Raw genomic sequence first — 24,575 nt, 5'->3', positions numbered from 1 at the left:
GCAAGTAAGGACCGTACAGTCAGCTTTAGTGCTAGTTGGGCCGATAACAGTGTGTCGAAGTGGATCGATGAGGATGGGTGTGTATGCAGCAGTGAGCAATGGAAAAGATACATATTCATGTCATGCCCGAGAACGTATGAAAGCGCCGGGAAAGCGACACGTTAACGTACACGAAAACAGGTAGTTACTGCAAACTACCAAATGGTCAATATAATACGCAGACAATGATATAGTTTGGGATGCGGCCACCAAGCTACTAATAATTGAGAGCCCTGCAACTGAGTCAGTTAGCTGTGACTGTGACGCAAATAACGTTCCCATCACACAGCTGTTGAGCCCCACTTGAGAAAAAGGCACACTACTCTTATATCTGACTGTAACAACGTCACATTTGACTTTGGTAGCTCTCTCGATCGGAAAATATAAGGGAAGTGTTGACAGAAAAAAATATGTCAACAAGAACAATGGACTCCACCATTAAATTTCTAATGTCAAGATATTAAAGAAGTATATTTGGAACATCAAAGTCGAAGTTCAAGTAAAGAAAAAACAGGTTGTATGCCTGACCTGCCAAAATCATATTCTTGTGATTTTTTTCTTTATTTTTTTCAGCTGGCTGCCGGGCCAGCACGGCACGGTTAACCATACGAAGTGTCGTGCCTAAACCTCTGGTCACGCTTTTGCGACACAGCTCTAGCTTCCCAACTTATTTCTAATTGTCGTTTCGTAGGACAGTCATCCATACAAATAGTTACATTGAAATTATTAGACTAGCAAACGGCACGAAGCGGTGTGCACCTATCACTAACCCTCCACTCCGTCTGTGTCTAAAGAGGGTCAAGGGTCGACCCGCTCTGTTCCCTGCTCTAGCCTGAATGATCCACGATTCTCCTGTGATCAAATCTTCTCGGCTCCTTTGTTGCTATCCCCTTGATTCATTGCCCGATCATAGCTTTCTGTTGTTTCTGGCCACAAGCGCACGTGCGGTGCGGATGAAAGCATTAGAGCAGGGAGGAAAGAAGAAAGAGCAGATGTCAAGTGCACCGGCCTCCAGCCATGGTGGGCTCGTGGCCATTTTTTCGAGAACACGCCTTCACACCTTTTTTTTCGTTAAGGAGGGCAAAACCAAATACAACGCCTGGGACATCAACTGGCGAGATGCCTGTGGGCTGTGGATGAGCAGGAAAGCGACACGAAGAAAAAGAAAAGAAGTAGATCGTTCACTGATTACATGATAGCAGATGTTGTGGCCATGACAAAGCAAGCAGAGAGACATGGCTCCAGAAGTTGAGAAACGGTCAAAACGAACGTAGATTGAAGGGGAAGGCTGGTCCTAGCTGTGACGAGCAGGATCTGCCAAGCTAGAATGGCTAGGTGGAGGGAGCAAATGGGGAGACACGAAGCATTGATAGGATCGAGTCAACCCCAGTCTAGAACCTGACCGCACCTCTCGTTCCTTAAGGGTCGACCCGCTTCAGTCCGCTGATAGATTTGAGGAGTGGAGTGGAGCGCATTCATGAACAAACAGGTCGAACCAAACCCACTGTATCCAGCTGGGTCACCTTCGTCTCAATTGTTCTTTTTTATAAATGTCTCTAATTGGTGGTTGAAGGTCCATTCCAGTATGGATAAACCTAAATCAATGAGGCAGTGAAGCAAGCAAATAGGAATTTTTCTTTTGGGCGTGGATAGCTGTATGGACGTTACGTGGTTCTTTTTTGCAGCAACTGTCAAGCACACAACAACGAAGCCACCGCCAACAGCTGCACTGCAGATAATCGACAGACACAGAACTAGCTAGCTGCACCTGTGAGCGGAGCAACGGCCAAAGGGGGCATTGCCGGCCGTAGCATAGCATGTGCGCGATTCGTTCCACACATAGACGGGACAACTGCATGCAGACAAAGAGTGGATTAGGAGACCGCTGGAATGGGATACGGGAAGCACGGAGGCTGACCTCACCTGACCTGGGTGCGGTATAGCTAGCTGGCGGACGTGATGAGCTAGGTGGGCCTACAGAATAGCTGCGCCCCTAGTCCACTACCACTACCACGACGGGGATAGAAATTAAAGCAACGGTTATGGTTAGTTACAGATGACGGCACGACTCTTTGTTAGGAGTATATACGGCTGGTTTAGTTTCACCTCAAATTCTTAAAAAGTGTTACAGTACTTATTACATCGAATGTTTGCGGACCCGTGCATGGAGCATTAAATATAGACGAAAAAAACTAATTGCATAATTTAATAGGAAATTGTAAGATGAACATTTTGAGCCTAATTAATCCATGATTAAACACTAATTACTAAATAAAAACGAAAGTGCTACAGTAGCTCAAATTCCAACCTCCCGGACACTAAACACGCTTAATTTCTTATGACCAGTAGTAGTACTACCGTACACGTCATGTCGTCTGCCTGTCCAAATATTCCTGATGCCAGCGTTTGCCAGAAAATTCTGCTAGCTGACGGGGGTCGGTTCTTTAGTAGCACTTAAAATTTATGTCACATTTAATGTTCTAATAAAGAGCATTAAATATAAATTAATTATAAAATCAATTACATAGATGAAGGTTAATTTGTAAGATAATTTTTTAAGCCTAATTAATCTATCATTAGCATATGTTTACTGTAGCATAACGTTGCCCAATCATGGACTAATTAGACTTAAAAGATTCGTCTCGAAAATTAGTCGTAAGTTATGTAATTAATTTCATAATTAGTCCATTATTTAATATTACATATATATGTCTAAATATTCGATGTGACAGGAATTTTAGGAGCGCTGACCACTGCCGTGTGGCTGGTAACCTAAACGTACCAGGTGTGGATCCAGCAAAGCCACTAGCAGCAACCAATGCGTCATTCTGTTATTTGATCCTGAAATTTTCACAATTTCTGCAAGTGCCATACCATATGCTTCCTTTAGTTCAAAATATATATATAAGACGCATTGTGTTTTTTTAATTACAAGCTCTAACATACTGTCTAGCTTAGTGATGTTAGGTCGTTGACAATTAAGTCAGCGGCTCGCCACTTTTATATACCTTGACAAACCCTGACCATGCTGCCAAGGGCTCTGTTCACTAGAACTTATCAGCCACCTAACATCACGGTGGGTTTGGTTCTTCTGCTTACGTGTTCGCTTAAGCTTATTAGTCATGATATAGTATTTTTCTCTCACAATAAATTAGCTAACAGTATTTTTCAGCCTAGCTCTTCTGCTTACGTGTGTGGGTTTGGTTGCTGTCGTCGACCAATCCCATTCATGCATCCCGATGTGAATGCACGTCTGTGTCATTGCTAGCTTGTAGTGTTTGTGTTGCGGTGGCCTTCATCTTCGTTTCATCGCCGTGAGCTTTGTGTACCTTTGACCCGTTGGAGAGGAGGCGTAGCGTACCAGCGCCCACGCATGCAGGAGCATTATAGATGGCAAAAAGGACAGTGCGAAATGGATAGTCACACTAGGTATATGATTTGTAGGGGCGGCTCCAGGTGATATGTAGGTGTGGTTTTACCAGCCGCTTCTACCAAACTATTGCTACAAATTGCGGATTTATAGGGACGGTTTAAGATTTATAGCCACCCCTACAAATTATTTTCCAGAAATCAAAATTCTAGACCTAAAAATCGCAAAAAAAAGCAATGTTTTTTAAAATCTCGGGAGGCCTCCAGTGGCTAGCCACCCGCCCGCTCCGCCGAAGTCGTGGCATTTTTCACGCAAAAATAACATGCTTCGTGGCTGGTGAGATTTGAACCCGCGACCTCCCCTCACAGGATACTCCTCTAACCACTACACCACACACTCACTTGTCTATAATGGATTTTCTTTATCCACATATTATCATCAACTAAGTTTAAATTGAGTGTTTGAGACGCTAAACGAATTCAAATCAAAAAAGTTGTCAACCACAAAGTTGTATAATTTTTCAAGATCTACAATTTTTGTTTTTGTTGTTTCTTCATCCGAGGTTGTTTGAAAATTTGAATTTTAAATTTGACACATTCAAACATAGTTTTCCTTGACAAGATGATTTCAAATCAAAAAGTTGTCAACTACAAAGTTGTAGAACTTTTCGACATCTACAACTTTTATTTTGGTTAGTTTCGCCATCCGAGGTCACTGGAAAAATTCAAATTTCAAATTTAAGACATTCAAACATAGTTTTCCTTGACAAAATGGTTTCAAATAAAAAAATTGTCAACTATGAAGTTATATAACTTTTTGACATCATCTTTTTATCCAACAAAGTGGTAGTAACATTGTTCACAAATTTTACATCTCGGCATGTAAAATTTATGAACAATGATACTACCACTTTGTTGGATGAACAAATGACCAAAATAAAAGTTGTAGATCTTGATCAGTTCTCTAACTTTTATGTTCATGACTTTTTCAGCTGAAATCATTTACCCTTTCAAAATGTTGTTTTAAGTTGTCATTTTTTGAAATTCAAATTTTGAATTCATAAAACAAAGCCACATGAAAAAATGACCAAATAATAGCTGTAACAACACAATAAATTGATAGAGCATGATTTTAAAAAATTTTAGAAAAAAAATCATCAAATTTGAAATTAGTATAAGGAAGAAAGACGAGTTACAAGTTTTAACCAGAGATTAAATAGAGAAATCAGAGTTCCTCAATAATTTAAAAATTGAATTTCCAACACATTTTGAAACAGAAAATCTATTCTCGCGCGGTAACCTCTGCAGTTCTATTTCATTTACGTCTGTGTTTTCATTGGTACAACCAAACAGCTCTGTCTAAGCACGGCGACAGCAGTATACTAAAAGACAATTTTAAAAGATAATGAATTTTACTTTCCGATACAGATTTGTTTCCATAGTGAATCATCTATAGACGTACGTCCGTTTTAACCCGGTGGCCGACTCTACCACTCCCAAGTCCCAACCATGGCAGTCGCCCGTTATTCTACCCTCCCCACGGCTTTGAAGATCTGATGACCGCCACGTCAACCCCATCCACCCCGGTGGTCATCTCTTCCCCTCCCCACCATGGCAGCCGCCTATACGTTCTTTTCCCTACACTGACCATTTTGTCAATGCTCTCTAGGTCTCTCCTCTGCTAGTCCCTCTCCCACTCATACAAATTTGACTAATGGTGTTTTGCAAGTGCTCTATCCTTGGCTATTAGCTCTCGGTCATGGAGAACTCGGTTGCTGTATCTGGTGGTGTGTTTCGTGATGAAGAGAAGAAGCGAGACAACGAGGAGCAGTAGTGGCGTGCATGGGTAGCCACACCCACCTCTAGAAAATACATTTTCAAAGGCATATTGTTGGACACACCTGCTAATCACAATTAATAGAGGCCCTGGGTAGTCTGCCTGTCTCTAGAAGGATTTTTGCTTGTCTATGAAAAGGCTTAACGTAGTAGCTGTAGGGAGTCTTGCCATGTCTGCATGGCACAATGGCTAGTGCCATGTTTGGACTTAATCTTGGTCCATAGTGCCGGTAAAAAATCCTAATAGTCTAGAGGGGGGATGAATAGTCTATGTAAAAACTCTACAACAACACTAAGATAAGTGATTAGTAAATAAGATGGCAAAGCGAATCTTGCGCTAGCACTATACTTGTGTTGCAAGCCACCTACTCAATTCTAATATCTATGATCTCTAGTGTATCACTCAAGGGCTAAGTCACTAACTTACATCTAGGTGAACAAGCTAGCAATAGAGCTACAACTAAAGAGCTACACTAACTAGCTACAAGTACTACATAAGGTAAATACACAAAGTAATACAAGAGAGTGGTAGATGTGATATACCACCATGGCAAGTGATCAATCAATGAATACCAAATAATACCAAGGAGACAATCAAGACACAATGATTTTTCGTCTTAGGTTCATTTGCTTGCTGGCAAGCTAGTCCCCATTGTGGCGATTCACTCACTTGGAGGTTCACTGCGCTAATAGGCATCACACACCTAACCCGCAACCTAGGTGTCGCACAACCAACACAAAATAAGGGATACATAAGCCACGTGCAAACCATTAGAGTTGCGTTTGGCGCTCCTCCGAGGAAGGCACAAGAACCCCTCACAATCACAATGATCGGAGCCGAAGACAATCACCTTCCTCTGCTCGACGATCCACCAATGACCAGGCCATCTAGGTGTCGGCAAACACCAAGAGTAACAAGATTTCCACCAGCCCAAATTGCCCAACTAGTGCCACAAGATGCTAGAACACTAAGCAATGCACTAGAGGCTCTCCAATCTCAATCAAGATGATGAAATCAAGTGTGCAAGTGAGTGGAATGGTGTGCTTAGCTCTCAAAGAGTGTATGCAGCTATTAGAAATTCCATGAGAATGGCCAAGGCTAGCCACACCCTCTATTTTTAAGCCCACAAGCAAATAGAGCTATTACCCCTTGGAGCCAACCTTTGCGAGGTCACCGGACACGATGGTGGTGGCACCACCCAAGGGGTGGCGGTGCCCCCAAACGATCAAATCCAACGGCTTGTTTGACTAGCCGTGGTCACCGGATAGGGTGGCGGTGGCATTGCCCCTAGGGTGGCAGGTGACCACCTGGCCAACTGCCTGAAAACGCCAGTCTCTGGAAAAATATGGTGGTGCGCCGCCCTAGGCACAGCGGTGACAGTGGCAGTGTCCAACCCCATTTTCCCTGCTCTCTAGATAAATATGGCGGTGGCACCGGAATAAGGTGGCGATGCCCCTTGGTGGTGCACCATCCCGCCGGTGGCGGTGCACACCGCCCCTTTAGCTGCCAGCCTTAGCGTTAGCTCCTTTCGGCCACGTCCAAGTGGGCACCGCCCTAGGGGTGGCGGTGCCACCGGACAAGGTGGAGGTGAGCACCTACTTCTCGACCTCTCTAGCTGGTCATTGCCATAGGGGTGGCGATGTATTGGACAAGGGGTGGTGGTGCCCTCAGGGCAGCACCTCGAGCCAAGTTTCAGCTCCTTTTCTTTACCTTTTTCACCACATTTGCAAATGTGCTAACACTCCAAGTGTTTCACCATCACGTGCAAGTGTGTTAGCATTTTCTCAATCAATTTTCAAAGGTTAATCACTTTCTCACCGATTGTGCACTAGGCCTAAAATGCATATGCATGTTTTTCCAACACCTAGTGGCACTAGATGATTGAGTTGTCCGATAAGAGCTCCCCTCTTAATAGTATGACCATCTATCCTAAATGTGATTACACTCTCTACAGTGTCTTGATCACCAAAAACAAAATGGCCCTAAGGATTTCACCTTTGCCTTGAGCCCATTTGTTTTTCTCTTTCTTATTTTCCAAGTCCCGGAGCTTGATCATCATCAGATGTCCACACCACCACCATGAACTTCATTTCGTGTGGCCATCTCCATCCATGAGTGCCACCTTGCTCCTTCACTTGGGTTGGACCAACCTATCTCAAATTCACACTTAGATCATAGGGTTAGTCCAAATAGGTTTCATCAATTAACCAAAACCAAACTAGGGCTTTTAGCCGGCACAAGAATGACCCTTTAAAGGATAGTCTCGATAATGTCCCATGCCATAGAAAACTCTATGCCTAAAATAAAAAACTGGCCTCCCCAACTCCTGCCCTACTTGTACTCCCGCATTCGACCATGCTGCCCATCCCATCCCTAAAGATGCGATCTAGGCATCCCCACGTCTCCTCGGCATCATCACCCTACCTGCCCCCTCGAGGCCTCCTTCTATCATAGGCTACTCTCGTCCCCCTAGCTTTTAATCCCTCCAGTCGAACAATTCATTGTGACAGAACCATCCAATTTATAAGAGCACAAGTACAATGGCAGCCTACGAAGCAATCGCACTATCATACCTGAGCCCATATAAACCTGGTAGTCCGCCGAGTACCACGAAGGGTCTTGATTAATTGCCAACATACAACCAAGATCGTACATGATTCAAGATACATGCCACATGTTATATAGAGTTCACAAATACATTGCCATACATCAGAGTACGATTAAAGTTATTACAACTCAAGTTCAAATAAAGTAGTAGCGGAAGCAAATATAGTTTGAAACTAACATCTCACACCGTTGTTCAAATAATTTGCCAGTTTACGATCACAACCCACAAAAGCATGATAGAGGAGTTAACGAGAAGCGCCTTGCCTAGGGCCTACTCCTCGTCCATGGTGGGACAGAAGCAGTTCTTACAATATCCATGATACAATGTGTTATCTGCAACAAGTGGAAAATAAACCCTGAGTACAAGAAGGTACTCAGCTAGACTTACCCATCATAAATCAAAAATAAAGTGCCTCCAAGGATCATGCAAGGCTTTATAAGTGGAGCTAGTTTGACAACATTTTGCATAAAAGCCACTAATTAAGCTATACATTTTGTAATTCGGTAACCAAGTTGATTATAGCTATTCATCTCTAGATTAGTAACTAACCTATGCCAAACATGTGGGATATCATTAGTAACATACAATAGTAACCATAGCTAGTGTAATATTTTCCATGTTCATCATAACCATCACATTCTATAGTCCAATTACTACGATGAAGGGGCTCCGCCAAGTTTCTCACTATCCGAGAGAGACAGCGATTCGAATCGATTGTAACCAGCTAGGCAGTTATTCCTAACACAAATCCTAGGTCTACTAGCCATAGTAGCTTTAGGTCACATTTGGTACAACTCAGGTACACATTTCATGGGTTTGATCAGCGCCGCACAACTAGGGACAAGCCAACTACAAGGACGATCAGGGTTACCCTACCCTTGGGCTCACATCTAGGCTCCCCACATATCCTTAATACCATCTAGAGTACGCACTTTGACAGAATGAGGCCCAGGCCTAAGTTGAGCTACTCGGCTTTGCGGTCGAAACGAGTTATCCGGCCAGCTAAGTGAGAGGCATGCATTCAAAATGACAAGAGGGACTCCAATGATGCGGTCCTTAATCGGCACAGACGGAATCACATGAGTCAACCTATACATCGACTCCACTCAACCTCCAGTTACATTATCCCATGGTTCTTTTCCACGATAGCAAATATAGCCAACCATGCTCTGATATCCACCTATATCTCGCAGGTGATAGGAAATCACCCGACTTCTACCGGTCTAAGTATGGCTAAGCATATATTCGATCCTAGACCTACACATGGTTTAAAGTATATATCTAGACAAGGTAGTTCTATGCATCAAGTGTTTCTAAATCAACTCTTATAACATAATGCATCAAACATAAAGGACTCAAGTGATATTTTATAAAACATAGGAGGCTTAGAATGCTTTGGGGCTTGCCTTTCAGGAAAGAGGTGGGTCGGTGATCTAGGCACTCGGGTTGTTCTTCTGAAGCCTACTCCTCATTTTCAGGAGCTACCTGCTATGGTGCCTCCTGGGTCTCCTCCTCTTTAGCATCGAACTCCAACAATGTGATTCCTTCGGGTGATCCTATATGCATGAGCGTGAAATAAGATATCATGGATGCATAGATAATGACATGGGTGATATGACATGATGAAATGCATAATCATAAGTGTTCTCAACATCAAGGTATTAGGGTGATAACAAGATTAACTTTCTCATATCTCTTCTTTAGTAATTAAACAAACACCTATTTAAAATATTTTCTGTACTACAAGACAACAGCCAATTGTTTTGACCCTAACTAGAGTTATACACATCCAAACAATATAGTTGTGGACTTTCTAGAAATCTTATGAAATTTCCTACAACTTTATTTTAATCATCTTAAGGTGATTCAGTAGCTATCTTGGTCAAACAATTCAATCTTCTAGATCTATCCAGAGGATAAGCAAATCTAACAGCAGACTTCTAACAACTATATTTTCTAAACCATTAATCCTATGACCATGAAATTTTAGGACAAGCAAGATGAGTAAGTTATCTACAACTTTGTTATTAACAAGTTTATCATGAAAAGTCACTATAATCATGAATTTGTCAATACAACAGGAACTACTCATGCAGCCATCTAGTTGAATTATAAAGCAAGGATTAAGTAGTTGCCTATAACCAATCAATTTCAAGTACAACTACTAATATCAACAGATCATATGCATCACAAGCACCATAGAAAACATCATGGTTAAGCCCAACTAGTTTATTTATATACATTTATTAATTTCCTTATATAATAGGGCAATTTAGAAGATAAATATTTCATTGCACAATAAATTCTGAGAAAATTATAGTAGCTTACATATGACCCCAAAAATATACTGTACAAATTTCATTCCAATTTGATATGTATATCCATCTCTACAAAAATGGCAAGTTGCATAGGCTTATTTTAGTGAAAATAGTTTAGCCTAGTGAAAAGTGTCAAACAACATATTTCATATTTTTATTACTTTCATCCTAACATAAGAACACTATGCAAAAATTTGCATGATCATATGTTAGGTATTTTTACCCCAATTAATTTCACCAGAAACTAGTATTTATTTAAGATTAAATAGAAAGACCATATTTAAAGTATTCCTACTATAAGTTTAGTACTTTTCCTAGCTATATAATCTCAATACAAGACCAACAAAATTAGAATCACATTTTTAACACTTCTATAGCTCAAGTTATGCTTTTTACAAGATAGCAACTAATTTAAAAGCACCCTTACTAGCTTAATTTAATTCCCCTAGAAAAATAATCAAAACAGTAGATTTCATATTTTTATCAAATAGTACACTTCATGGTGAATCCAACAAAATTTGGATCACCCTATTTGGACACTCCTAGATCAAGATATGGATTTTTGAAGTTTGCTACAAAATCTGGAAAATAAATAAAGAAAATCAATTTCAAATCGGGCCCAGTAGCTAGGTGCACCCTGGTCCATGCACCCACTGCGACTGCCTGCCGGGTCCCATGGGTCAAAGGACCCCACAAGACAGAGATACAGAGCAGGGGCGTGGATGGTTGACTGGCCCTATCTCGCTGGCAGCGAGGTCACCGGCGGTGAGGTCTTTACCACTACACTCGCCACATCAAGCCGCATCGAGGGGTACCCTCGGTTGGCTTGGTGCATCACTGGAGCAACCTCACTGGTGAGCATGGTGGCTCGGTGGCATCGCGTGGTGGCAGGACTCACCGTCTTAGGCGATGGCACAGCCAGCCGAGCGCGGCTACTAGCTTCTACAAACCCTAGCGAAGCTCTATGGTGTGGATCGAGCCACGATAAAAGCGGCGGTGAGCTTCGACCACATGCATGGAGACAGCGGCGGCTGCATAGCGCATGCAGGCGATGCTCGCTGTTTTGACGAGATGGTGGTTGCTGGTGGGTCTTCATCTTTGGTGATGGTGCTAGGGTTTGAAGCCATGTGGAAACACACTCTAGAGGGGGACAATGAGGTCTAGTCAGTGCCAGACGCGGTGAGCTTGAGCTCGTGGGCGCACGTGGTGCGGTCGCATGGTCCCGCACGGTGGTGGTGGTAGCGGTTAAACTGACTACGACATGAGCTATTAGGACCTAAGACTGATGACAGACCAGGGGAGAAAGAGGTAGGAGAAGCAGCGGATAGGGCTGGCCACGGTGAGCTCAGAGCTCAGTGGCGCTTCGTGGCCATGGCGGCGATGGCGACATGAAATGTCGCATTACCTAGGCTCAAACGGTGGCAATGGTGGGTTAGGGAAGTATAGTGGCTCATGGAGAAGTTATGCACATGATGGATTGGATGTAGATGCAACGGTGGTGATGGCGGTGTGGCAATGGTGAGGGCAAGAGTGAGAGAGCGAGAGCGAGAGAGCGAGAGTGAGAGCGAGAGAGCGAGGGCGAGAGTGAGCACACGTGGAGAGCAAGCGGGGGCATGGTTCTCTTTGCTGTCCACCCTAGCCTAACGCATGGGCCCAATGTCGGCATATGATGTCCACGCGGCGGACGCAACCTGTGGCTGGTCGGCCATGACGTGAAGCTACCCCGACCGATTTAGAACTGCATCGGGTGACTGATAGAGCGACTTCGTGCACCTATAACTCCTAATCCATGGCGATTTATTGAAAATGGGATTAGTGAAAGTTGTAGAGCTATGTGAGATCTCCAACTTTGCTTTTGGAAGCATCATCTCATTCTCAATGGTTTGCAAGTTACAAAGCCCCAAAGTGGTGCACTTGAAACTGAAATCTGCATTTTGACTTAGCAAAATTTTGAAGTCTAAAAACAACATTTTGTTGATTCTTGTGGCCCTATTTGACCATGTTAGGCACTGAATTAGCTCATGACCCTTAAATAAAGTTTGTTACCCATGTCAGGAACTACAACTTTTATTAAGGGTGCACTACCATGCAAATCCTTTATGCTATAGTTCAACTGTAGTCAAAGTAGTATCATGAGAAATGACATTTTTAGTAAACTATGACTTAGAAGCAAATTTGGCTCATGTCATGAATACAAACATTATTCCATTTTCCATCCTAGATGTGTCTAAGGTGTTTTTGTGACCTCACAACCATCTCTTGCATTGGTCACACATTATCACAAGCATATGCATGTATATAATCAACACCACATGTGATAATATGTAAAGAATAAGATGAAATTCTATATGCTCATGCTCATGAATGCTTGGATGATGCTTGTGCTCATGAAATGCAAGTGCCAAATGCAATGCTTAACACTAGGGTGTTACATGCATCCCCTTTCATGCCAATAGCTCAACCTCCCCTCCATCCCCACCAGCAACTCCTCGCTCAATAACCCGATGCTCCCCTCCTTACTGCTCAGGCAAGCAATGCATATGTCAGCGCAGGCATGCGACGATGACAAGCACCAACTAGCAGATGAGATTTTCACCATGACTAGTCTTTTTTTCATTTGTGATGTGCTGTCTATTTGGCCATCTATATATAAAGAGCACATATATACAAGCTGGCCATTTTCATTGCCGCCCATACTAAGACAAGTACTTATACATCCTCTATCTCACAATTGTTGTAATTATAGGTTGTAGTGAGCCAAACTTTATTAAGTTTAACTAATCTTATAGAAAATATTATTAACATTTATAACTCCTAATGTCGGTGTCGATAGAATATCGTCAGGTAGTCCTCCGAGGGCTATCCCACGAAGGTAGATTGATCATTAGAGAAGCATGAGATCAAGAACAAGAAGACAATAGATACACACGAGTTAGATAGGTTTAGGCCATCAGTATGACGTAATACCCTACTCCTGTGGTCTGTTGGTTTGTATTAGCTATAGTATGATATTGCGTAAGTTTGGAGGGGGTCCCTGCCCGCCTTATATAGTCCGGGGAGTAGGGTTACAAGTCGGTTAGATCTGAGAGATAATCAAAAAGTAATAACTGATTACAGGAATCTTGAGATCATACATATCCTAACAGATCTTGTAGTATCTTATGGATATCTTCCTAGTGTCTTGCGGGAGGCGCTGAGCAGAGTTGTGCCCCACAAGGCTTTGTCTTGTGGGCTGGGCTACCCCTGGGGCGCAACCCATGTGGTCTACCATGGGTATCTAGGGTCATACCCCCCACAGCTAGTCCCTGAGTGCCTTGTACCCATTATGCAACACCGTCTTGAGCTAGTTCGAGTAGGTGCAAACAAAGCTGAGCAGTCAAAATCATGGTTCGACCACCATGATGAGTTGTCGAGCAGTTGTAAGTAGTTGCCGAGCAGCATGTATCGTCTCCGAGAAGCATAACTCAAGTACGACTTACCATAAGGGTGTAAGGAGCTAAAATTTAGAATAAAAATTTTCTTCATAGTGGACCAAGTGTGGCCACTTAGAGTCCAACCATGAGAAAAGGAGATAGTCTTCTTCAACTTCAGGAGGCGCGGAGTCTTCCAGATTGAAGCAAACACACTCACCGCAAGGTGAAGTATGCCCACTTAGTCCCCGAGCCTAACAGTAGATGACATAGTCATGTGGTGCCAGGGTCCAAAGTAGAAAAAATAAAGACCAGCCGAGCAGGCAGCCAGTCCTCGGGCGTAGCCCCAAAAAGCACAGTCACCACAAGGTGAAGTGTGCCCACTTAGTCTCTGAGCCTAATAGTAGGTGATGTGGTCACGTGGTGCCAGGGTTAGAAATAGTAGTCAACTAAAGTAAAATCCCATATGCGGAGAGGAACCGAGACATAATTCTAACGCAGTCCCCGAGCCACAAGAGGAAGTCTTGGAGAAAAATAAACACGGAGAAAATACCATAGGGCAGTTGTACAATAGTAATTACTGAGCCATAACAATTGGTGAAGAAGTCGGCAAAAATTCGGAGGGCCATAACAAATTGCGGAGATAAATTAGCTATATGGGCCACGGTCGTGTAGAAGCCCAGGTAATGTACCACCTTACTATTGTGGAGAATTTGGGGTGGCATAAATCATGGGAACAGTTCCCCAAAAACCCTCGAATGTGAAAGGGTGGGGAAAGTGGTTTATAACCACGTCACCGCATCCCGCGTTCCCACCTTTGCCACTTTGCCATTTCGTCTTCCTCCTTAGCCCTCACATTTCCATATTCGCATCCACACTCGCTTCTGCCGCCCTAAACCCTAATCAGATCTGAGAGATGGCACTGAAGAAGGGAGCTGCCAAATCAAAGAAGATAAGCCCCAAGAAGGCGAGCGCCGAAGCCTGGCATGATGAAGAGTGGGTGCCATCACGAACAGGAGAAGCAGAGCTCAACAGATTGGTGGAAGCTGGCGTTCTTCCTGACCATGCTACCACCAGGATGGTGGCTGGCCCTCGGTGAGCCCTTCCCAATGCCTCATACCGATGAAGTGGTGGTATTTGAGGATTATTTCTGGCATGGGTTGGGATTTCCTGTTCATCCATTCCTGAGGGATTTGTTGGAGCTTTGGGTGATTAGTCTGTGCAATCTCCACCCAAATACCATTTTACACATCTCTATCTTCATCCATTTTTGTGAGGCATATCCCAGAATCCTTCCCCACTTCAACCTCTTCCGTCACCTGTTCTGGCTGAAGAAGAGAAAGCGGCGTTGGTCCAAGGTGGTCAGTGGAGTGTACCTTCAGCTGCACGATGGAATGGTGGGGGAGTACCTTACTATGCCGCTGAACACGTCCCTAAAGGGGTGGAACGCCTAGGTGGTTCTACATGAGGCAGAGCCACCCAGCCATCCGCTGCAACACAGGACCACATCCTGGAGAGCCAGAAGAGCTGGTTAGAGACTGCCAAGTAGTGAAGATATGGAGCAAGTGAGGGAGCTCCTTAGCTTAATAAAGGGTGTAAAGACCAATGGCAGATTGGTGGCGGCAAGCTTTATAGTGCACTGCGTTCAGCCCTGTAAGGAGAGAGCCCACCCCACCTTTGAATTCAAGGGGGAGACCGATGGTACTCGAGAGAGGCCAGAGATGCTGCCGAGGGACATTGTGGAAGAGTGGGCAGTAGAGCTATTCGCACTGTTTGCCTTATTCAGCATGTTAGGGTATACAAAGCCCTTTAACTACAAGAATCTGCCTCCTTAGGTAAATATCTCAGTTGTATGTTCCTGATGCTTTTTACCTTTTGCCATTTCCAAGCATTGGACTGATTCACTTATGCGAAGATCCACTTGTAGGATAGGGTGGTGTACTTCTCGGGCATGCCGAGGAGCAAATGGCCAAAGGGAGTAGATGCCCGGCCATCACCGTAGCCTGAGGAGGGAGTAGTCAACATCTCATCGGAGAGTCCGTCCCCGGTGTCGGAGAAAATCTGAGGGAAGAGGGCAGCTGTTGATGAGCCGGCATCTCGCTTGGTGGTGACCAGACCACTCGAACGCGAAGGACCGCGGTGTTTGAGTGGTTGGATGACGACAAAAGTTTGGTAGCTCCTCCACCAAGCACTAAAACACCTCCGCGTAGGATGCACGTAGAGGAACAAGCAAAGGGAGGCAAAGAAGTCCTCGAGTAGCCGACGAGGGGAGTCCCACGCAACAGGCAATGGGGCCCCCGAGCAGCAAGCGATGGGAGTCCTCGAGCAGCAGGTGAATGAAGTCCCAGAGCGATGAGCAGAATAGAGGCCAATGGTGGAGGAGGCGGGACCTCCACCCCTAAGCACGGAAGTCGACCCCATGGCCGAGCCTGGGTGATTGGGTAGGCGCCACCGGTTCAAGAAATTGTAACGGTAGACCAAACCATAAGTATCCTTGTATTGGAGTTTATTTGTTGTCATGTCTTAGCTTTTTTGGCAACTGACGAGGTGATCTGATGCAGTGCAAAGCATGCAGAGGATCCAGCTCTGCTCATTTAGACTATCAAGCAATCGAAGGCTGGTCCTAGTGCAAAAAAGGTGCCGGTAGACCCCATGCCAGAGTCCCTAGTTGCTCGGCGGCCTATGGAGGAGTCAACCATAGCTATCGGTGGACTTGGTGGCGGTGAGAGGTTGGCTGATGGATCAGCGATGGTGCCCGGGGCGATGGTGGAAACCGCTGGATCTTTTAGGAGCAGAGGTTGGAGCTGTCGATGCCGTGCTAGTGTTTGGAACGGAGGGGCCTGTGGTGCTGGAGGAATAGGCGGCGCTGCCTGAGGCATCAGAGGGCATGGTTAGACACGCTATCCAACAATCAAGCCCCCAGGTGGTGCATCTAGCTACAGCGAAGGAGGACGAGGTGGAAGAGATCGAGCGTGCTGAACCTTGACCCTAATCTATCTAAATCCTCTACAAGCGTGGCGACGAGGTGGTGGTTGTTGAGGAGGAGGATACCACCAAGCAGATGAGGAGACTGAAGTCCATCATTGCCGGTGTGATGAAACAAATCGAGGTCAGTACTGCATCTTGAGAGCTTGTCTTCAACGTTGGAGACTAGAATTCATCATTATCAATGTGCATTTGCAGGGGATAACTCGAACTACCGAGCAGCGACACCAACTGATAAAGAGGATGGAGCCCCTCACCAAGGAGAACAAAAAACTCAAAGCGGCAATGAACCTCATGGAGAGAAACATCTAGAGGGCCCAGTGCGAGCGAGATCTTGCAGAGTCCAACGCGTGGGACCTAGAACACCAGAAGGGCATCCTATTGGAGTGGCTGGCGACCATGTCTGAGCAGCTATGGAGCAAGTTTGAGCAGCTGGTCACTGTCTCAGAGCAACTGATGAATGCTTTTGAGTAGTTGGAGCAGCTACAGAAAGTCTCTGAGCAGAAGAAAGGTATGTCGTATTGGTGAATGTGCTTTGTATTGCTGAGTAGCTATATCTTTGGTGATGACTATCGTGCTTGTAGAGTAAGATGCGGAGCTCGGCCAGCTACGCTAGGCCCTCGAACAACTCTGAGAGGAGAAGGCAAAGGAGTCAGAGCGAGCAGACAAACTAGCTGAGGAGCTAAAAGGTGAATACTTCTGGGCCAAAGTTACTGCTGAAGTGGTTTTCTTGTTTGATAGAACCTTGTAATGCTTGTAGGCTACCATCATAAAGTCAAGGCATTGTTTTTGTGCTTGTGCAGGAGGCCAGGACCCAAATGGACAAGTTCAACGCTGTAGTCACCGAAGTTAAACCGGCGCTCGACTACGTCGACCTGGAGGTGGCTCCTCAGCCTGATGGTCGACCGTAGCGTTCGGACACCATCATCCAGAGGTGCAAGGTAGCGTGGGAGAACTTCAAGAGCTTCAACCACGATGCCATTGTTACCGCCGCTACTCACGCTCTTGCAGTGGTTTAGTCCCACTATCTAGCCATTGACCTTCAGGCAATAGGGGGTGGATACGCTGAAGGACTGGGTGAGGTGGAGACCCAGCAGCTAGAGGATGAGGTGGAGGACGCGGCGAAAAAGTTGGTCAGCGATATAGATCTATTTGGAGAGACGGACGGTGATGACAGAGCTTGGTGATCTGCTCAGATAATATTATCTATAACATCTGGAGAAGGTAGTTAGAGCAAGCAATAGAGCGAAAAACATTTATGCATTTGTATAAATGTTATGAAGTGCATGTTTCTACGACTTGTTCATATTTGCGGTGAAAAATCGTTGTAGTAACATCCCAATGCAATTATACGTAGTATAAGTAGCAGCCGAGCAGTTAGTCCGTTACTGAACTCTTTGGCCTCAGCTAGCCCATAGTCCATAACATTGAGCGTGGAGCCCATGGATGTGTAGGAGGAATAGGCATCACCAAGGAACCGCAGCTGACCACCCATAACGCAGAGCGTGGAGCCCATAGCACGTGTAGGGAGAGATCGGAGATTGGGTCTGCTCCATAGAGCGCAGAGCGGAACGTGTGCTGCTTGGCGGTTGGTGAAATGATTTGGAGATAAACGTAGTATAAGTGGCGTCCGAGTAGTTAGTTCTTTATTGAGCTCTCGGCCTTGGCTAGCCCATAGTCCATAATGTCGAGTGTAGAGCTCATGCACGTGTAGGAGGAACAGGTGTGACCAAGGAACCACAGCCGACCACCTATAACGCAGAGCGCAGAGCCCATGGCATGTGTGTGGAGAGATCAGAGACTGGGTCTTTTCCATAGAGACCAGAGTAGAACGTATGCTGCTCGCTGATCGGCGAGATATCTTGGAGATTTGGAGAAAAGTCTTCAACAATTTGGAGAAACATGTTTGGTGAAATACGTTGGTAATTTGGAGAAAACGTGTTTGGCGATTTGGAGAAAATGTGTTTGGCAATATACATTGGCGATTTGGAGAAAACGTGTTTGGCGATTGGGAGAAAACGTGTTCAGCGTTTTGGAGAAAACATGTTCGGCGATAAACATTGGAGATTTGGAGAAACGTGGTCAGCGATTTGGAGAAAAACTGTTCGGCGAAAACGTTGGAGATTTGGAGAAACGTGGTTGGCGATTTGGAGAAAAACCATTTGACGAAAATGTTGGAGATTTGGAGAAACGTGGGCAGCGCTATTATGATGATTTCATATTGGAGTTCGTCATGGAGTAGCGAAAGCTTAGCGACCGTAAGTGGAGATTAAACCATAATAGAGAAATAATGGAGACAAACTATGGAAACCAAAACCTTATTCATCATAGAATGGAGAGTACATATCTAGAGCATTTCAAGGATAGAAACGTATAAGGTGCTCGATGTGCCATGAATTAGGGACATCGATTCTGTCTAAGTCACATAAGTGATAAGACCCTGGTTGGGTAACCTCTTTGACGACATAAGGCCCTTCCCATGGGGAGGAGAGCTCGTGCATCCCTTCAGTTTTTTGTTTTCTACGGAGAACGAGGTCACCGACATCAAATGAATGACCTTTAATGTTGCGGTTGTAGTACCTCCGCAAGCCTTCTAGATATTTGGCTGTGCGGACACAAGTGATTAGGCGTTCTTCCTCGGCCCTATCGACATCCTCTGTCCAAATAGTTGTGGCTTGCTCTTCATCATAATTTTCCACCTTAGGTGCTCAGAAGGCAATATTCGCTGGTAGTATGGCTTCTGAGCCATAAACCAAGAAATATGGAGACACACCGGTGCTACGACTAGCTTGAGTGTGCAATCCCTAGACTACAGCTGGTAGCTCCTTGAGCCATCTGCTTGGATGCTTATCTTCTTTCTAAAATAGCCTCTTTTTGAGGGCATCAAGGATCATGCCATTTGCCCATTCGACCTAGCCGTTGGCTCTAGGGTGGCAATGGAGACGTATTTGATGGAGATGCACTGGTCTTCACAGAAGTCCCAAAAGTGGTGGCCAGTAAATGTAGTTTCGAGGTCGGTGATGATATTGTTCGGGAGACCGAATCTGTGGATGATATCTTCAAAGAGCTCGACTGCTTTCTTTGTAGTAGCCGAGACGAGCAGTTTATACTCGATCCACTTGGAGAACTTGTCGATGGTGATGTATACATACTGGAAAACCACCTGCCGCTGGCTTGAAAGGCCCAATCATATCTAGTCCCTAGAATGCAATGGGCTAGGAAGCTAGGATGGTCTGTAGCTCTTGTGCCTGCATGTGTATCTGCTTGGCGAAAAATTGGCATCCTTCACAATGTCGGACGAGGTCTTTTGTGTTGAAGATGGCCGTGTTCCAGTAAAAACTGACTCGGAAAGCTTTGTCGACCAATGTTCTCGAAGCCATGTGGTTGCCGCAGGAACCAGAGTGAATTTTGAGAAGTAGCTTCACTCCGTCTTCTTGGGTGATGCATTTTTGCAGTATCCCTTGGCAGTTTTCCTCATCAAGTTGCCATCCACCAGCACGTAATGTTTGCTTTGATGGATTAGGCATTTGGTTTTAGTCTTATCGGCGGGTACTTCAGCGTTGGAGAGGTACTTGATGAATTGTTCCCTCCAATCGGTGACCGGTGAAGGTACCGTAAGTACCAACCGCTCGGTGGGAGGAACTTCCTAAATTTCCTTATCTTCCTTAATGGATGGCGCCAGAAGATCTTGAACAAAGACCCCTGGCGGAATCATGGCGTGAGAGGAACCTAGCTTGAATAGGTGATCGACAAGCTAATTTTGATCACGTACCATGTGGTGGTACTCGATACCGTAGAACTTCCCTTCAAGCTTTCTGATTTTGGCACAATATGCATCCATCTTCACACTGAAGTAGGACCAATCTTTATTGGGCTGGTTGATGACCAGCGTAGAGTCCCCGTATACCATGAGGCATTTAACGCTGAGCTCAATGGCTATATGGAGTCCATGGAGACATGCTTCATATTTGGCGGTGTTTTTAGAGGCTGGAAAGTGTATCCGGAGAATGTATCGGAGCTTAACATTGGTTAGCATAATGAATAGAATACCCACACCAGCACCATTGATGTTAAGGGCACCATCGAAGTACATCATCCAGTGCTCGAGGCAGGTGGCGGTGATGGGCTCTTGGATCTCGGTCCACTCAGCGATGAAATTAGTAAGCGCCTAAGACTTGATGGTAGGCCTGCTTTTGAATTCAATGGAGTAAGTGCCAAGCTCGATAGCCCACTTGATGATATGGTCATTGGCCTCTTTGTTGTGGAGAATGTCCCCTAGAGGGAACTCGGTGACCACGGTGATCTTGTAATACTCAAAGTAGTGGTGGAGCTTGCGCGACGTAATCAGAACGGCGTATAGCAGCTTCTGGACCTAAGGATAATGAGTCTTGGGCTTGTTAAGAACCTCGCTGATGAAATATACTAGACGTTGCACCTTATAGGTGTGCCCGGTCTCCACACGTTTGACCAAAATAGCTGTGCTAACGACGCGAGAAGTAGCGGCGATATAGATCAGGAGAGTTTTCATCTGGCCGTGGTGCCATCATGATCGGAGGCTTTGTTGGGAACAACTTAAGCTATTCGAAGGCTATGTCTGCCTCTTCCGACCAGGAAAAGTGCTCGGAGGCCTTGAGAAGTTTAAAGAATGGTGGCCCTTTTTCACCTGAGGCACGATATGAAGCGGCTTAAAGCAGCCATGCAGTCCTATAAGCTTCTGTATATCCTTGACGCATGTTGGCCATTTCATGTTTGTGATGGTGGAGACCTTGTCAAGATTGGACTCAATGCCTTGTGCGCTGACAATATAGCCTAGGAGTATATTAGATGGAACTCCAAAGATGCACTTTGAAGGGTTCAGCTTCCATCAGTGCCTTTTAAGGTTGGTGAACGTTTCTTTCGAGGTCGGTGATAAGATCATCGGTGGTCTTGGACTTGACAACCACATCGTCGATGTAAGCTTCGATGTTGTGGCTGATCTGTTGATCAAGGCACATCTAGATAGCCCTTTGATAAGTTGCCCTAGCGTTCTTGAGTCCGAAGGACATGGTGGTGTAGCAGTACGCACCGAAGGGCATGATGAATGACGTCTTGATCTGGTCTTCTTCCTTGAGGGAGATCTAGTGATAGACGAAGTAACAGTCAAGGAAGGAGAGCAGTTCATAGCCGATGGTGGAGTCTACAACCTCATCTATCTGAGGTAGACCGAAGGGGTCTTTAGGGCAGTGTTTGTTAAGATCAATGTAATCAATGCACATTCTCCATTCTTTATTCTTTTTTGAATGAGAACATGGTTTGCTAACCACTCAGGATGATACACTTCTTTTATGAATCCGGCAGCTAAAAGCAGTTTTATTTCTACCCTAATAGCCATCTTCTTGTCTGGTGTGAATCGGTGGAGTTTTTGCTTGATCGATTTGGTGGTCGGTGAGACATTCAAGGAGTGCTCGATCTTCTCCCGTGGTACCCTCGGCATGTCTGCAGGTTTCTAAGCAAACACATTGGCATTGGCACGTAGGAAGGAGATGAGCACACTTTCCTATTTGGGGTCAATCTAAGCCCTAATCTTCATGGTCTTGGAGGGGTCGTCGAGGCCAAGGCTGACCTCCTTGATTTCCTTGGACTTGGTGGAGGCGCGAGGAGGCTCTAGCTCTAGGATCTTCAAGTCATCGGCGGGCACCATCTTGGCTTTGGTGACCATGCTATCCATCTAGATGGAGAGGTCAGTAGCTTCGGCGAGGGCGAGATTCTCTATCTCAGCAGGCATAGGCGATGGAGAGGTTGGCCCATAGGGCTAGGACTCCTATAGGCAAGGGCATCTTCAGCACCAGATATGCATAGTGTGGTATAGCCATGAACTTGGCCAGAGCTGGCCGACCAAGTATGGCGTGGTAGGTGATGTTGAAGTCGACTGACGTAGAAGTTGATGTGCTCGACGCGGTGGTTGCTTGTCGTGCCAAACTGTACTAGTAGGGTGATCTCTCTAAGCTTTTTGCAGGCCTAACCAAGTATCACACCCAAAAGGAGGAGTCGAAGGGTGTGAGATCTGCTAACCCAAGGCCCAGCTCCTTTAGGGCTCTAGCAAAGAGGAGATTTAGAGCGCTCCCACCGTCGACTGAGCACTTTTCTAAAAAGCACCTTCCGAACAGGTTGCATCATGGATGAGGGGGAAACGCCATATGTAGGGAATGTCCACCCACTAGTCAGCCCTGCTGAAGGTGATGGGGACCTCAGACCATGGGCGAAAGCTGGGGTTGGCGAAGGCATCTTCCGTAGTGACGACGAGCACCTGCCATGCAGCGAGCTTCTATTCCCTTCTGCTCTCAGGTGGAGATGAGGCCCCTAAAGATGGTGGCGACCACCTTGTCGTAGGTCCTAGAGGGCATTGTTATTGGCCCTAGGTGGTCGGCAGCCTTTGGCTCCATCGTTGGTGTCATCGTCCTAGCTTTTTGTCCTGGAACTCCTTAGCCAAGCCGAGGCAGTTCTTCATCTTATGTTTGGCATTTTTGTGGAGAGGGCATGGGATGTTGAGGATCTTCTTGTATTGCTCATCATAGTTGCGCTTGGCCCGAGGTTCATTGACGGTGGTGATGATGTGGTCTGGTCGACGGTGGTGATTTTGGCCAGACTTGGGTCCTTCAGGTCGATCACGACCGCTGTCATGATGGTAACTATGGTCATTGTGGCATCGGTCATCGGGGTGGTCATCATAGCGGCGTGTTGGGCGATGAGTGCTTGCATCCTCGTTAAAGCGCACCTCGGCTTCCTTGGTGTCGGCGTACTGTTTGGTGGTCATGATCATCTCGCCAATCCTGGTAGGCAGCTTGCTGTTGAACTTGGAGCGAAGCTCGTGGTGGTGGAATCCTTGGATGAAGGCGGTGATGACCTCAGCTTCCGTGATATTGGGGATAGAGTTCCTCATCTCAAAAAGCATTGGATGTAGCTATGGAGGAGCTTGGACGGCTTCTGGTTGATGTGGTTCAGATCATGCTTGGTGCCCGACCGAGTACACATAGCCATGTAATTTTCGGCGAAGACTTTTTTTAGCTCTTCCTAGGATTCGATGGAATCCGGGGCAAGGCTTGTAAACCAACTCATGGTGGCCGATGTGAGCATGATGGGAAAATAGTTGGCCATGACACTAGTGTCCCCTTCAGCGGTGCACACAGCGGTGGCATAAGCCTATAGCCACTGTGTTGGATTCATCCTTCCTTCATAGGGCTTGACCCTAGTGATTTTGAAACCACGAGGCCACTAAAGTGTTTGGAGCACCCTTGTGAATGCTGGGGGGCCCTCAGGATTGTCAGCACCATCGTCTATAGCGTTGCCGTCGGTGAGCGGCTCGAGAGCTGAGTTCGGGTTACCATACTCTTGCTCATACTCCTGGCAGCGGCATACTTCGTCTTCATGGCGACCGAAGCGGCATTCATCAATATGTCATCATGCATCTCGGAGATTGTTGTGGTGCACTCGGATGTCCTAGTTGTCTTCTGGTCAGGTTGGTAGTGATGTTCAATGCGGTTGCCCCTAGCTCCGCCCTGTAGGGATTGCCTATCGTCGCGGCGCTAGTCGGTGAAGCGACTTGGGCGACGATCGGATCTTGTGGCGACTAATCGGTGAATCAAGGTTGTGGAGTAAGAAGGTCTCTGATCCTAGTGGATCTCATTAACCTAGCAATGCACCACTTTAAGCATTGCGGCGACCTTGGCGACCTTCGGTGTCTACGGCAGCCGGGCGAGCTCATTGGCGGCCACGGCCAGGTTGGCGCTTGGAGTCTTGTAGATGTCATAGCCATTAATGCGGAGAAACTCGTCATCGAGGTTGCACTAGAGTGGCCTTCCTTGTGAGTCAAGCTGCTGCTCGGCCATCGGAAGGGTCATCTCGTTTGCTCGGCGTTGTGTGCGGTTGACGTTCTGGTTTTCATGAGCGGCGCGTTCCTCCTTGGTTTTGTCATTCCGAGGGGGGCTATAGACGCTAACGTTGAAGATTGCGTCACCATGGAACAGAGGGGG

This window comes from Miscanthus floridulus, chromosome 4 (genome assembly GCF_019320115.1).
Source record: "Miscanthus floridulus cultivar M001 chromosome 4, ASM1932011v1, whole genome shotgun sequence".
NCBI lineage: Eukaryota > Viridiplantae > Streptophyta > Magnoliopsida > Poales > Poaceae > Miscanthus > Miscanthus floridulus.
The sequence above is the reverse complement of the archived record's forward strand: the minus strand, read 5'-3'. Positions refer to the sequence as shown.